This window comes from Puma concolor, chromosome B4 (genome assembly GCF_028749965.1).
Source record: "Puma concolor isolate L17-30 chromosome B4, mPumCon1.1.hap2, whole genome shotgun sequence".
Taxonomy (NCBI): Eukaryota; Metazoa; Chordata; class Mammalia; order Carnivora; family Felidae; genus Puma; species Puma concolor.
The window spans coordinates 9,622,325-9,635,471 of record NC_141673.1 but is presented as its reverse complement, the minus strand read 5'-3'; positions in this window follow the sequence as shown (position 1 = coordinate 9,635,471).

The following is a 13,147-nucleotide window of genomic DNA, read 5'->3' as shown; positions in this document are numbered from 1 at the left end:
GCGGGATCAAGGTGCGGTGCATGTATGTGAATTGGGGGAGATAAAACGGAGTAGGCACAGAGGGGAGGGAACCCGTTCCGTGGACAGACAAAAGGAAGAGAAAGGCAGAGAGGAACTGTGAAATTGAGGTACTGAGTTAGCAGAAGAGGAAAACCTCTCCGGACCATGGACGGGGAAAGAGAAATACAGAGGAACTGGTTTCTATTTTGCAAACAGCCTTAGGAGCTGAAACTTGGAGGTTCCAAAGTGTGGGACTTTCTTCAAAGTGATGCCGCCGCCGTGTGCACCCACTGTGGGGGAGCCGACCTCCAGCCGGTAGCGATCTGGGGGTGCACTGGGAGACAACAGTCCCCTCCCTCGAGCACTGTGGGAAGAGGGTCTATTGCCACCCCCCCCCCCCCCCGCCGTCCCACAAAAGCAAAAGACTCTGCAGACACCAGCCAAAGGCCTTTGTCGGCTGGGCAGAGTGGCACTACCCCAGAACTGGGTCCACACAGTGCAGGATCCTTTAAGACAGCGGGTTTTAGATCCCAGCTGAGCACCTAGGAGGCACAGGACACCTTACAGCAGGACAAATGGCCCCACCCGCTACTCTCTGAGGGCCGCTGGAACAGCATGGTTGGAGACACCCATCCTGGGGAGGGGAGATTGGGGTGTTTCCATTTTTCTCCCCATCACCAACACGATGGGTCTTCCAGGAGTAAATCAGCAGCCCCCAGTGGAGGCAGGACCCGTCTATACCAAACATCACCCCTCTGTGCCTGGTAACTGCTTATCTACACTGACCACACTCCAGACCAGCACAGCTACTGGTCCCCAGGCACCACCAGACAACTGTTTTTGCTTGTTTCTTTTCTTTTCTGTTCTTTTCTTTTTCTTTCTACCCTCTTCTTTTCTCCTTTTGCAATCAAGCTATAGTATCTGATTTGTTTTTAGTCAATTCTTATTATATATATATGACACACACATACACACACGTAATTGTTTGCTTGTTTGATCAGGCATTTTTGTTCTATTCTTTTTACACCTTTTCTATTTCTTCTTCTTCTTTATTTTCCTTTCTCTTTCTCTGGATTTAGTCTTATAGTTTTTTGATTCTCTGGTCTTCAGGGGAAAAGCTCTCCGTTTTTCCCCATTGAGGATGATATCATCTGTGGGCCTTTCATATATGGCTTTTATGATGTTAAGGTATGTTCTTTCTATCCCATCTTTCTTGAGGGTTTTTAACAAGAAAGGATGCTGTATTTTGTCCAATGCTGTTTCTACACCTATTGACAGGATCATATGGTTCTTATCTTTTCTTCTATTAATGTGGTATATCACGTTGATTGATTTGTGAATAGGGAACCAGCCTTGAATTCCAGGAATGAATCCCACTTGATTATTGTGAATAATTCTTTTAATGTACTGTTGAATTCAATATGCTCGTATCTTTTTGAGAATTTTTGCATCCATGTTCATCAGGAATATTGGCCTGTAATTCTTTTAGTGGGGTCTTTGTCTGGTTTTGGAATCAAGGTAATGCTGGCTTCACTGAATGAGTTTGGAAGCTTTCCTTCCGTTTCTACTTTTTGTAACAGTTTGAGAAGAATAGGTATTAACTCTGCTTTAAATGTCTGATAGAATCCCTGCTAGGAAGCCATCTGGCCCAGAACTCATTTTTTGGGAGATTTTTGATAACCGATTCAACTTCTTTGCTGGTTATGAATCTGCTTAAATTTTCTATTTCTTCCCATTTGAGTTTTGGGAGTGTGTGAGTGTCCAGGAATTTGTCCATCTCTCCCAGATTGTCCAGTTTGTTGGTATATAGTTTTTCTTAATATTGTCTTACAATTGTTTGTATTTCTGTGATGTTGGTTGTGATCTCTCTTCTTTCATTCATGATTTTATCTATTTGGGCCCTCTCTCTTTTCTTTTTGAGAAGTTTGGTTAGGGGTTATCAATTTTGTTTATTCTTTCAAAAAAACACAGTACTTTCATTGATTTGTTCTACTGGGCTTTTTTGATTCTATATCATTTATTTCTGCTCTAATCTTTATTATTTCCCTTCTTCTACTGGCGTTGGGCTTTATTTGCTGCCCAAACCTAGCTCCTTTAAGAGTAAGGTTCAGTTGTGTACTTGGGACTTTTCTTGCTTCTTGAGATAGGCCTGAATTAAAATGCATTTTCCCCTTGGGACTGCCTTTGCTGCATCCCAAAGGGTTCGGACTGTCGTGTTTTCATTTTCATTTGCTTTCATGTATTTGCTAATTTCTTATTTAATTTTCTGGTCGACCCATTCATTCTTTAGTAGGATGTTCTTTAACCTCCATGTATTTGGGGGCTTTCCAAATTTTTTCTTGTGGTTGATTTCAAGTTTCATAGCGCTGTGATCCGAAAATATGCACGGTATGATCTCAATCCCTTTATGTTTGTTGAGGGCTGTTTTGTGACCCAGTATGTGATCTATTTTGGGGAATGTCCCATGTGCACTCAAGAAGAATGTGTATTCTGCTGCTTTAGGATGGAATGTTTTAAATATATCTGGTAAGTCCACCTCATCCAATGTGTCATTCAGAGGCATTGTTTCCTAATTGGTTTTCTGCCTAGATGATCTGTCCCCTACAATTATGGTATTATTATCCAAAAGTATTAATTGATTTATATATTTGGGTTCTTTCATGTTGGGGGCATAAATATTTACAATTGTTAGCTCTTCTTGGTGGATAGACCCCTTAATTATGATATAATGCCCTTGTTCATCTCTTGTTACAGTCTTTGTTTTAAAGTCTAGTTTGTCTGATATAAGTATGGCTACTCCGGCTTTCTTTTGATGTCTATTAGCATAATAGATGGTTCTCCATCCCCTCACTTTCCATCTGCAGGTATCCTGTGATCTATTTTTTTTTTAATTTTTATTTATTTATTTTTATTATTAACTTGTTTTATTTTTTATTTTTTAAAATTTACATCCAAATTAGTTAGCATCTAGTGCAACAATCATTTCGGGAGTAGATTCCTTAGTGCCCCTTACCCATTTAGCCCATCCCCCCTCCCACAACCCCTCCAGTAACCCTCAGTTTGTTCTCCATATTTATGAGTCTCTTCTGTTTTGTCCCCCTCCCTGTTTTTGTATTATTTTTGCTTCCCTTGCCTTATGTTCATCTGTTTTGTCTCTTAAAGTCCTCATAGGAGTGAAGTCATATGATTTTTGTCTTTCTCTGACTGACTAATTTCACTTAGCATAGTACCCTCCAGTTCCATCCATGTAGTTGCAAATGGCAAGATTTCATTTTGATTGCCAAGTAATACTCCATTGTATATATACATACACCACATTGTCTTTATCCATTCATCCATCGATGGACATTTGGGCTCTTTCCATACTTTGGCTATTGTTGATAGTGCTGCTATAAACATGGGGGTGCATGTGTCCCTTCGAAACAGCACACCTATATCCCTTGGATAAATGCCTAGTATTGAAATTTCTGGGTCATAGGGTAGTTCTATTTTTAGTTTTTTGAGGAACCTCCATACTGTTTCCCAGAGGGGCTGCACCAGTTTGCATTCCCACCAACAATGCAAAAGGGATCCTCTTTCTCCACATCCTCACCAACATCTTTTGTTGCCTGAGTTGTTAATGTTAGCCATTCTGAGAGGTGTAAGGTGATATCATTGTGGTTTTGATTTGTATTTCCCCGATGATGGGTGATGTGGAGCATTTTTTCATGTGTCGGTTGGCCATCTGGATGTCTTCTTTGGAGAAGTGTCTATTCATGTGTTTTGCCCATTTCTTCAATGGATTATTTGTTTTTTGGGTGTTGGGTTTGATAAGTTCTTTATAGATTTTGGATACTAATCCTTTATCTGATATGTCATTTGCAAATATTTTCTCCCATTCCATCGGTTGCCTTTTAGTTTTGCTGATTGTTTCCTTCACTGTGCAGAAGCTTTTTATTTCGATGAGGTACCAGTAGTTCATTTTTGCTTTTGTTTCCGTTGCCTCTGGAGATGTGTTGAGTAAGAAGTGGCTGCGGCTAAGATCAAAGAGGTTTTTTTCCTGTGCAGGTATCCTGTGGTTTTAAAATGAGTCTCTTACAGGCAGCATATAGATGAATCTTGTTTTTTTTTTTTGTTTTGTTTTGTTTTTTTAATCCATTCTGATGCCCTATGTCTTTTGACTGGGGCTTTTAGTCCATTTACATTCAGAGTGATTACTGAAAGATATGAATTTAGCGCCATTGTGTTATCTGTAGACTTCGTGTTTGTTGTGATGTCTCTGGTCCTTTGTAGTCTTTGCTGCTTTCCACTTACAGAGTCCCCCTTAGGATCTCCTGCAGGTTTGGTTTTGTGGTCATAAACTCCTTTAGTTTCTGTCCTGTGCCTCCTAAGTGTTTGCATCATGACTGGCCTGTATCTGTCATGTAACCCTATTGCCCTTTGCCACATGTTAGCCTCTCTTGAAGCTAGGAGTGCCTTGTGTCCCACTTATGACCAAACATAAGAAAATGTCTACTAGGAGAGCTTTTTGGTTTTGTTTTTGCTTTAGAAAGACATTTCAGGCAAGTAGGGTTTCACTGCACTGTCCCTCCCTTGTTTTTCCTATGAGTGGGAGAGAACACGTGATGACTGGAACTGTGGCAATTATTTTGCAACCATAAGATGATAATGCCCATGAGGAAACAGAGCCAACATATTGAGGATGGTGAAGCAAAAAGCTAGAAAAAATATGAGTTTTTGATAACATTGTTAAGCCACTGGAGGTAGAAACATCTACCTCCAATCTCCCTTTAAGTAAGATAATAAATGTCTGCATTATTCAAGTGATTGTGAGTCAGATATTTTGTTACTTGTAGCTGAATGTGCCCTAACTGATGTAACTTCAAACCCAAATCTAGAGAACACAGCAAAAGTTATACTCAGAGGGGCACCTGGCTGGCTCAGTCCATAGGTAGAGCATGAGTTTTGATCTTAGGGTCATGAGTTTGAGACCCACATTGGGGGATAGAGTTTACCTAAAAAAAAAAAAAAATGATTTAGGGGCTTGGCTTAGGGGCTGTTTATAAAACATGGCTTAAAAAAAAAGTTAGGGGCACCTGTAGGCTCAGTTGGTTGAGCATCCGACTTTGGCTCAGGTCATGATCTTGCAGCTTGTGGGTTCAAGCCCTGCATTGGGCTCTGTGCTGGCAGCTCAGAGCCTGGAGCCTCCTTCAGACTCTGCGTGCTCTCTCTGCCCCTTCCTTGCTCATGCTCTGTCTCTCTCGCCCTCTCAAAAATAAACATTAAAAAATTTTTTTTAATTAAGAAAAAATTTTCGAAAAGAAATTAGAAAAATGAAAGGAACCAAAAATTGGAAATTAATAAAGATCAAAGTTGAAATTAATTAGAAAATTTTAGATGGTAGGAAAAACAAATAAATTAAAAAATCTATTCCTTGAAAAGATTAGTGAAGTAAATAAATCCAGCAAGAACCTGACGGAAGAAAAAAGACAGCAAAATATACAAAAATAAAGTATGAGAAAGAAAATATAACCTTGATACAGAAAAGACTAGAAGAATTACAAAAGAATATTTCATGTGAATTGATAGAAATGAATTTGAAAACCTTGAGGAAATGAATAATTTCCTGGCAAAACATAAATTAATAAAACTGACCCAAGAAGAAATCGAAGACTTGGATAAACCTATTCTCATGGAGGAAATTGGAAACATAATTAAAGGTCTACCACTAAGAAAGAAAGAAAGAAAGAAAGAAAGAAAGAAAGAAAGAAAGAAGAAAGAAGAAAGAAAAAGAAAGAAAGAGCAAAAAAACCCCACCAGGACCAATTGTATTCACAAATCTTTTTTTAATTTTTTTAATGTTGTTATTTATTTTTGAGACAGAGAGAGACAGAGCATGAGCAGGGGAGGGGGAGAGAGAGAGGGAGACACAGAATCAGAAGCAAGCTCCAGGCTCTGAGCTGTCAGCACAGACCCTGACGCGGGGCTTGAACTCATGGAGTGTGAGATCATGACCTGAGCTGAAGTCAGACACTCAACTGACTGAGCCACTCAGGCGCCCCAGAAATCTTTGTATCATACATCTAAAGAATATATAATTTCAGTGTTACTAAGAGATTAAAAGTTATAGAAAAATATGGAAAATTTCTCCCAACTCCTGTTGTAAAGAAATAGCCTTAATACATAAACTGATAAAGATAGCACCCAAAACAGAGAACATTAAGTTCTATAAGTCAATATCACTTATGAATATAGATGCAAAAATTATAAATAAAATATTTACAAATAGAATCAACAATGTATGAGGAGAACAATATATTACGACCAAGTAAGATTTACTCCAAAAATGCAAGTATAGTTACACACAGGAAATAGATCAACGTGATCCATTATATGACTGATTAAAGAAGAAAAACCATGTGGTGTCACGTCAATAAATGCTGAACAGAATTTCATAAGATGTGGCCAGCGTTGAAAGATTAAGCAAAAAGAAAAATAAAAAATGCTGAAGTGTAGGAAAAGATTTTCCTGGAAAATGCAGCAATGAATATTATAAATGGTAAAACATTAAAATCATTTCAATTAAATCGGGAATATGACAGGGAGGGCACCTATCACCATTTATTCCACGTTTTCTTGGAGTTCTAATGCATGAAATACGACAAAGAAACTCCATAATTAGTGTAAACACTGGAAAAAAGATATTAACTGTCTTTTGTTGTTGACAATTTGACACCCTCCAAACCCAAGAGACTCCAGTTTGTGGGGAAAAAAGAAAGAGTAAATAAGACAGCTGAACACAACATAAATATATAAAACCTTTTCTCTATATCAACAACAATCATCTAAAAATGGAAAAGGGGAAAGTATTATACTTAGAATAGCAATAAAAAGTATTAAATCCAATTCATACAAAAATCGATTGTACATCTATCCACTAACGAACAATCTGAGAAGGAAATTAAGAAAACAATCCCGTTTAAGGAAAAAGACTAAAATACTTAAGAGTACGTTTCATCTTTTTATCATACATCTAAAGAATATATAATTTCAGTGTTACTAAGAGATTATAAGCAGGCATAAGGCCTGGACATGGCCAGTTTTAAAACACTGCTAAAAGACATTTAAAAAGACACAAATACATTCAAAGATGCCTCATGTTCATGGATTAGAAAACTTAATATGTTAAAATGCCAAAACTACCCAAGGCGACTGACAAATTCAGTGCAGTAACTATCAAAATCTTAAGCTCATTTTTTGCTGGAACAGGAAAAAGTATCCTAAAATTCCAGTGAAATCTTAAGAGACCCCAAATTGCCAAGCAAACTTAGAAAATGCAGAAGTTCTAAGAAAGACGCCAAGTTTCAAAAATAAAGTCTTGATGACAAAGGGAAACGTAACAGTCCCTGATGATGCCACAAATATCACAAATTCATTGTTAAAAAGACCAAGCCTAACAATCGAAGATTTCAGTCTAAATTTCCTTCGTGTGTGCATCTCAGTAAAGAATCAGTCTAGATTCCTCAGTCCTGAAATCTCAATCAGCCTGAAATAATGTTTGACCTGTTATTTAAGACACCAAAGGGTTGGGCGTGTGGGTGGCTCGGTTGGCTAAGTGTCCGACTTTGGCTCAGGTCATGATCTCACGGTTCGTGAGTTTGAGCCCCGTGTCGGGCTCTGTGGTGACAGCTCCGAGCCCGCGGCCAGCTTCCAGTTCTGTGTCTCTGCCTCTCTCTGCCCCTCCCCTGCTTGTGCTGTGTCTCTCAAAAATAAATAAACATCAAAATCTTTTTCAAATGTCTAAAGGATCTAAAAAAATCAATCACACTAGATTTATAATTGCCATTTAAGTTTTAAGGACGTGTAATTAATCACATTAATAATAATGTTTAAATGTTCAAGGAAAATTGATTTCCAGAGTTCTATTTCATAAATTGTCCAATACACTAAGTACCAATACAATTGAGTGCTCCCCTCCGGGCACAAAAACCTACTGGATATTAAAGAACTGTCAAAAATGTACTCGTGAAATCAAGACTGCCTGAAAGTAACTGAAAGCCCCCAACTAGAGGCTGAAACCAGCTGGGAGCAGGGGCCTCTGAGGATGGTCTGTTCACCTCAAAGCTCCAAGGTCTCCTTTCTGTCTTCTACCGTGTGAATGCACCCCCTAGGTTTGTGCAGTATGGGACAGTATATGCAGTATGGGACGCCCTGGGCGGAGGTTTATCTCAAACAGAAAAGTCCAGATATAAGCTGCAGAGGTAGGACGATCTGTCAGCCTGGCTGGGGAAGCGGAGGAGAAAGGGGCAAAGGACCAAGCTGGCTGTCTCTTAGGAAGGGTCCCAGAAGCTGCCATTTGGCCTTTATTGTCACATCCCATTGACCAAGACTTAGTCATTCGGCTACATCCGGCAGCAAGGGAGTCTGGGAAATGTAGCCTTTATTATGTATGGAGGGCCATGTAACTTGCAAAAACTCAGGGGTTATACAGTGACAAAAAGGAGAATAAACGGAGTGGAACAGTTAGTAGTCTGTGCCACAAACATGAGAAAGTATCTAATAAATGTGAAATGTGTATGTGTTGAGTTGGATCGTATTCCCTCCAAGATGCATATCCTTTCCAGAACCTCCGAATGGGACCTTATTTGGAAACGGGGTCTTTGCAGACATAATCATTTAAGATAAGGTCACACTGAAGCAGCATGGGCCTTTAATATGACCAGTGTCCTTATAAGAATTGGAGAGGGGCCTCCTGGGTGGCTTGCTTGGTTAAGCGCCCAACTTCAGCTCAGGTCATGATCTCATGGTTCAGTTCATGAGTTCAAGCTCCCCCATGAGTTCAAGCTCCCCATGAGTTCAAGCTCCTCACTGAGAGCAAAGAGCTCATTTTGGATCCTCTGTCCCCCCCCTCTCTGTCCCTCCCCCACTCGTGCTTTTTCTCTCTCTCTCTCTCAAAAGTAAATAAACATAAAGAAGAAAAAGAAGAAGAAGAAGAAGAAGAAGAAGAAGAAGAAGAAGGAGAAGGAGGAGGAGGAGGAGAATTGGAGAGACTCAGGGGCACCTGGGTGACTCAGTCCTTAAGTTTCTGACCTCGGTTCAGGTCATGATCTCACCACTTGTGAGTTCAAGTCCCATGTCAGGTGAGCTCGAGCTCCACTTCCGGGTGAGCCCCGGTTCTCTCTCTCTTTCTCCCTCCCTCTTTCTCTCTCTCTCCCCTCCCCCCTCTGCCCCTCACTCACTTGCACCCTCTATCTCTAAAAAACAAAACAAGAGACGCAGACAGACTTTCAGGGAGAAGGCCATCAGAAGGGCAAAGGCCCCATGTATAGAAGATGCGAGAAAGATCCTCCCCTAGAGCCTTCAGAGAAAGCACAGCCTGCCTTGATGACAGAATTCCAGCCTCCAGACCGTGAGAGAATTGATTTCCGCTGCTTAAAGCCGCCCAGTTTGTGATCATTTGTCACGGCGCCCTGGAAATGAGTGCAATGTATATATGAATAGGGATCCTATGAACTAACAATCTCCAACTTAAAAATATTCATGTGTGGTTAGTGGGGGGACACTATTCACAACTGTCACGAAAATTGTGACATGCAGAGGAAAAGCCCTAAGACGAAATAGGTACACTTTATGAACATAATTTAAAAACTTGAATAAAGGGCGTAAAAATAGAAGCTACGCGAAGGGAGGAAAAATGCAGTGTCCTTACAGAAAATATTTTACTTTTTTTTTTCTTTTTCTTCTCTAAAGTCACAGGAATCTTAACCAAAGTTTCCCTTTGAATTTTTTTCCCCCATAATTGGCCATATCGGTTTTCATCTCAGCATGAGAAGAGAAAATCTTCAAGAATAGCCAAGAGAATTCTGGAAAAGAATAACAATGTGGGGGGGGGGGGGAAGGAGAGGAATTGCCCTGCAAAGTATTTTTAAAACCTTAAAAATATTGAAGATTAAACATACCCTAAAGCTAGAGTAGCTAAACGAGTTACAAGGGCTCCCACCAGCCAAATCTGAGAAATTTTGAGCATTCAGGTAAATAACAGTACAGCGAACGACAGCCCGTTGAATGAAATAGGAAGCCATGAATCCATACTCATAAATACATAACTACTTTGCAAATGTGGGGAGGGATCTTAACCGAATGATCCAAGCGGATGCCGGGAGCGGTGGGACAAACGGACACCGGGTGCTCTGTGCCAGGGTACCCTGAGAAGAACACAGCATCACTTTGGTCATGTCCCTGTGGAAGATGCATGAGGACCGGAACCTAATCATGAGGACGCATCCGATGAGCCCCAGTCCGGGGCCGCAGACTCTACAGAGCGCTCACCCGTTATCATCGGTGGGTCGTATAGCACCCCTAGCGGTGGGGAGCTGGGGAGGGAGGTTGGGTAAGTCGTGGCTTCCACTCCTCGCGATTGAATGAAGCTTCTGTCAGCAGCAAGATGAGTAGGGTGTTGGTGGGCAGGCGCGATGGGCTGGAATGTGTCCCCTGCAAAATTCCTGTGCTCAAGTCTGAACCGCCCGGACCTCAGGACGTGACTGCATTTGGAGACAGAGCCTTTAAAGAGATTAGGTTAGGGGCACCTGGGTGGCCCAGTCGGTTACGCTTCTGCCTCTTGATCTGGGCTCAGGTCGTGATCTCACGGTTCGTGAGATTGAACCCACGTCAGGCTCCACGTTGACAGCGAGGTGTCTGTTTGGGACTCTCTCTCTCTCTCTCTCTCTCTCTTTCTCCCTCTTTCCCTGCCCCTCCCCTGCCTGCACCCTCTTCTTCTCTCTCTCTCTCTCAAAATAAATAAATAAACTTTAAAAAAAATAAAATAAAGAGATTCAGTGATGTCATATGGGTGAACCCTAATCCAGTATGACTGGTGTCCTTATAAGAGGAGGAGATCAGGGCACAGACACGCACAGAAGGAAGGAGAGGGCAGGAGAGATCAGACTTCCAGGAAAGCGCTTCAGAGCTCAGGGCTGTTAGGATCACACCAGGCTCAGACACCGTCCTATGCCACCTAAGCAGGAAGGCCCTGTCGTGCGGTGTGGGGAGGGGGCTGGGAGGTGGGGCTTGCAGCCCCCAGTCCGGGGACCTGGCTGTCTCTTCCCCTTTCCAAAGTTGGGAGCCTTTGCAAAGCCAGGGCGGCCTCCCTCTCCTTTCCCCCACCACCAGCCCGCCTCTCCTTGACCGTAGCTGGCCCTCCCCGAAGCCTCCCCTGGGCCGGACCCTCCCTTCCTCCAGACCAGCGTCCAACCTCTGCCCCTTTCTACCCCCCAGCTCCACTGCCCCCCCCCCTTTCCTCCCCCTGGCCTTAAATCCTCCCTCTCTTGCCTCGCTTTTCTCTCCCACCTCTTTCTTCCTCCTCCCTCCCTTCAAACTTCTTCCTCAGCCTTCAGCGAAGCAGGTGGCGGTGGCGGGGACTTGACAGATGGCAGGGAGCTCTCTCAAGGCCACACCCGGGAGAAGCCGGCAAGGGCCTTCTAGGAGGGCGGAGGGCATCAGACCCAGAGCCCCGCCAGCCTCCGTCCCAGAGTCACAAGGGGAAAAGCGGAGGCTCTCAAGTGTGGCCCGGGGATCCTCTCAGGGATCTGCAAGGTCCAGAGGTTTTCCTAATATTGCTTGAGATCAAGTCTGGCTGAGGCGGCCCGTGGGCGCTTTTTACACTGTGGCCTCTGCTTTGGGATAGGTTGGAGCTTTTTCACCTTAAAAGTTTTAAACCTGAGGCGCCTGGGTGGCTCAGTTGGTTAAGCGTCTGACTCTTGATTTCGGCTCAGGTCATGATCTCACCTGAGTTTGTGAGTTCGAGCCCCGCATCGGGCTCTGTGCCGACAGCAAGGAGCCTGCTTGGGATTTGCTCTCTCTCTCTCTCTATCTTTCTCTCTCTCTCTCTCAATAAATACGTAATCATTTTTTTAAAAGTTTTAAAACTAAGAGACTCCTTCAAACATGTTCATCTCCCCAAGCTTCAGCGCGGCATGTGGACTGCTTTTGGGACCTCTCTACACACAGACACCTTCAACTCAGAATGAAAAACGTGCCTCTCTCTTCTACTGCACACGTTTCTGGGCTCAACTCAGTCCTCTCGCCCGCATTTCTGATTTTACCTCCGGCTGGGTGGACGCCCCCTGCCTGGGGGGCTCCTCTGACCCTGGGTGGAAACTCCCTTGCCCTCTGCACAGCTCGGAAGTACAAAGGAGTCGACGCCCCTTGACATTGAGGGATAGAGGCCTGTGAGTGAGCAGGCCTGTGTGGGTCCTTCCGTAGGAGAACTGGAGGGAGAATCTGGAGGCTTCTCAGAAAGCTCAGGCGGAATCAAGCCCCCGTTTCCTACAGCATCAACCTCAATGACCCCCCGTCCTCACTCTTGCTTCCTAGGACCACCTCCCAAATACGGTGCCTGCACGCTAGCCTCATCTCAGACTCCATTCTCACGGACGCGGTAGTGGTTCCCTGGGGCCTCCGTAACAAAGGGAGACCAGGCGGCTCAAACACCAGAAATTTATTTGCTCAACGTTCTGGAGGCTGAAGTCTGAGGCCAAGGTGTTTGGCAAGGTTGGTTCCCTGAGGCTGTGAGGGAAGGGTCTGTGCCAGGTCTCTGTCATTGGCTTGTAGACGGCCTTCCCCTCAGCGTGTCCTTCACATCGTCTTCCCTCTATCTCTGTCTCTGGGCCCCACATTTCCCCTTTGCCTAAGGGCATCAGTCACATCAGACTAGGGCCCATCCTGTGGCCTCATTTTCACTTAACTATCTCTGTAAAGAACCTGTTTCCAAATTAAGTCGTATCCTGAAGTACCTGAGGTTAGGGCTCTAATACATGAATTTAGGGAGGCAGGGGGAGGCGGGGACACAAGTGAACCCGTAACAGGTGAGGGTGCTGGGATAGCGAGGGCTCTAGTCTTTGAATGGTGGCATTGGAGAAAGAAAATGGCGGCCTCAGACCAGCCACTGTCAACTCTGGTTATGCTGTGAAAGCTCTTGTAAGTTTTTTGTTTGGGAAAATAGTTATTTTTCATTTATATATATATATATATACATGTCATATAAAAATATGATATATATATAGACATATATATAGACATATATATATAGCATATATATATAGACGGTCTATATGTCTATATATATATGTCTATATATATATGTCTATATATGTGTCTATATATATGTCTA